The sequence below is a fragment of the Grammomys surdaster genome, unplaced genomic scaffold (genome assembly GCF_004785775.1).
Source record: "Grammomys surdaster isolate TR1022 unplaced genomic scaffold, NIH_TR_1.0 173, whole genome shotgun sequence".
Taxonomy (NCBI): Eukaryota; Metazoa; Chordata; class Mammalia; order Rodentia; family Muridae; genus Grammomys; species Grammomys surdaster.
In genome coordinates this window covers 3,013,551-3,017,066 of record NW_021604621.1, presented here as the reverse complement: position 1 = coordinate 3,017,066, position 3,516 = coordinate 3,013,551, and the positions used below count along the sequence as shown (strand labels likewise).

General features: G+C 43.7%; 1 pseudogene; it reads left to right on the top strand.

Moving 5' to 3' along the window:
* The first annotated feature begins 1,299 nt into the window (after positions 1–1,299).
* LOC114621259 lies at positions 1,300–2,904 on the top strand (annotated as a pseudogene).
* The last annotated feature ends 612 nt before the right edge of the window (positions 2,905–3,516 follow it).

Below are 3,516 nucleotides of genomic sequence, written 5' to 3'. Positions count from 1 at the left end.
GAGCACAGTTAAAATGATGGGAACTCATTTCTGTGACTATGTTGTATAAGACTTTTAAAGAATTTATTTTTTATATTTATGTATGTGCACATACATCTCTGTGTTAGTATTTTTGGTGTACATGGAACGTAGAAGAGGTTATTGGATAACTGGCAGCTGTAGTTTCAGGCAGCTTAGGCCACAATGTGGGTACTGGGAACTGAATTTGGCTCTTCTATAAGACCAGAAGTGATTTTTTAAAATAATAATTTATTTAGGGCTGGAGAGATGACTCAGTGGTTAAGAGCACTGACTGCTTTTCCAGAGGTCCTGAGTTCAATTCCCAGCAACCACATGGTGGCTCACAACCATCTGTAATGGGATATGATGCCCTCTTCTGGTGTGTGTCTGAAGACAGCTACAGTGTACTCATATACATAAAATACAAATAAATAATTATTTAAAAATAATTTATTTAGATCCCCTCCCAGGGGAGCAGAATTAGCATCAAAATACAAACAGCCCCAGGGCTATCCACAACACTTTTGAGGACATTGAGAGAAGATCGTGGTGCAAGCACCCCAAATGATATGCCTCTGTAGAAAATGAGACTTGACTGTAAGAACACATATCCATCCTTTTCTTTCAACCCTACATCCCAGGTTTTGGTCTAAGCATCTTCAATTTCCCACATTCTAATGGATATTCCTTGTAGTCAAACTGACTATATCTTGAATGAACTACAATCTAGAATTGGAGGGCTCACCTGTGATCCAAATCTTCAGGCCAGAAGATATAAGTTTCTGACCTGGATCTTGGCAGGGAGATCTTGAGGCATAGTGGCTGTGAAAAGCTTAGGCCAAGGCAAGATAATACAGGCCTTTAATCCCAGGATTCTGATGCAAGGAGATCTCTGAATTCAAGGTCAGCCTAGGTCAAAGCAAGTCCCAGGTCTAGGTGTGGTGGTTCACACCTTTAATCTGGGCCACACCTTCTCCTGGAGACCTACGTAAGGACTTTGGAAGAAGGAAGACTCAGTCTTCTTTGAGTGCTTGCATCCACTTGCTAGCAAATCTGTTGGAAACTCCTACAACTAGCCTCTTGGGACTGAGAAATGACTCGATTCTTGGACTTCGATTCACTGCTGACCTTTGTTGGTTTTTTGAACTAAAAACCGGTGGCTGCCACAATTTCAGCTCAAAGAACTGTAAAGCCTAGAGGGTCGTTCGGTCAGGGCATCTGTACACTGAGCGTTTATTCCATTGTGTTCCTCCTTGTGGTAAAGACTTGTCCTCCGGAAGCTGTGATTTGCTCTTGAAGATGCAGAAGAAGAGCACGCTCACCAGCTTTTTACCTGCGCCTACTCAGCTATCTCAGGATCAACTTGAAGCTGAAAAAGGGGCAAGATCTCAGATCACTGCAGACCTCTCTGGATTTGTCTCGAAGGGAGCCTCCCTCATATGGATACAGGAAAGGCTGGATTCCACGGTTGCTGGAGGATTTTGGAGATGGAGGTGCTTTCCCTGAAATTCATGTGGCCCAGTATCCTCTGGATATGGGGCGACAGAAAAAAGTGTCCAACGCTCTGCCCATTCATTTGGATCAGGAAGGGAAAATTAAATATGACACAATTGCTCGACAAGGTCATTTATAGCAAATATACTGACCTTGCTCCAAAGGAGGTTATGAATCCAGATGACTCAGAACTGCAAAGGCCCAATGAGGAGACAATTAAAGAAATTACAGAAAGGACAAGAGCAGCCTTGGAGAAGATCATAGCAAAGAAGATTGTTGGGGCCAAGCCTGTTCATGCAGCTGAGAAGCTGCCTCCTGCCCAGTATATCCAGTACATGCCATCTCAGCAAGGAAAAACATTTAATTCGGGAGCTAAACAGAGAGTTATTCGGATTGTTGAAAGGCAGAAGGACCCAATGGAGCTTCCAAAATTCAGGATTAATAAGAAAATTACCCGGGGGGCCCCCTCTCCCCCTGTACCTGTAATGCACTCTCCTCCTTGGAAGATTAGTGTAAAAGAACAAAAAAAGTGGAAGATCCCGCCATGTATATCCAAGTGGAAGAACTCGAAGGGTTATACAATTCCACTGGATAAATGGGAGGCTGCTGATGGAAGAGGACTTCAGACTGTCCAAGCAAATGAAAAATTTGCCAAACTGGCTGAAGCACTAGACATTGCTGAACGGAAGGCTCGAGAAGCGGTGGAAATGCGAGCCCAACTAGAGAGAAAGATGGCTCAAAAAGGAAAGGAGAAACATGAAGAGAAACTTAGAGAAATGGCCCAGAAAGCCAGAGAAAGGAGAGCTGGGATCAAAACCCGTGTGGAAAAAGAGGATGGAGAGGCCCGTGAAAGAGATGAAATCCGTTATGACAGGCGCAAAGAGAGGCAGCACGACCGGAACCTTTTCCAGGCCTGCTCCTGATAAGAGGTCAAAATTACAGAGAAATGAAAATCAAGATATCAGTGAAGTCATTGCTCTTGGTGTGCCCAATCCTCGAACTTCCAGTGAAGTTCCGTATGACCAAAGGCTCTTCAACCAATCCAAGGGTATGGACAGTGGATTTGCAGGTGGAGAAGATGGGGTTTACAATGTTTATGATCAGGCCTGGAGGGCTGGCAAAGATATGGCTCAGAGTATCTACAAGCCCAGTAAAAATCTGGACAAGGACATGTATGGTGATGACTTCAAAACCAGGATAAAGACCAACAGATTTGTTTCTGATCAGGAGTTTTCTAGTACAGACCATAGACAGAGGGGCCGAGAAGGACCAGTTCAGTTTGAGGAAGATCCTTTTGGTTTGGACACGTTTTTGGAAGAAGCAAAACAGCACCATGGCTCTAAAAGATGCTCTGATAGCAGTCACTCCAAGGAACATGAGCGTGAAGGCAAGAAGCAGAGGAAGCAGTAGAGGGGCCTCTTAAAACTACATCTGACATATGCAGCAGAGGACTGGGTGGTCTGGCCTCAGTGAGGGAAGATGTACCTAACCCTTGAGACACTTGAGACCCCAGGGAGTGAGGACATCCTCTTGAAGCAGGGGGAAGAAGAGTGGAATGAGGAACTGTCAGAGGGATGACCTAGAGGGGAATAAAGACTGGACTGTAAATAAAATGTCTAAAGTTAAAAAACAAAACAAAAATATAATTTATTTATTTGAATTTTATATACATTGATGTTTTGCCTGCATGTATGTCTGTGTAGGGGTGTCAGATCCTCTGGAATATGAGTTATAGAAAGTTGTGAACTGCCGTGTTGGTTCTGGGAATTGAACCCAGGTTGTCTGGAAAAGCATCCAGTGCTCTTAACCACCAAGTCATCTCCTCAGCCTGCAAGGGATTAAAAAAAAAAGATTTAATTTCTTGATAATTTAGTACATGAGTACTGTATTCACATCATTTCTAGGTTCCCTCTTTCCCCTCCAGTTCATCTGTGTCCCCTGCCTCTCAGAGACCCCTTCTTTAAGCTCTTAGCCATTGAATTATCTCTCCAGGCCCAATTGTTACGTAAGATTTTAACTGTC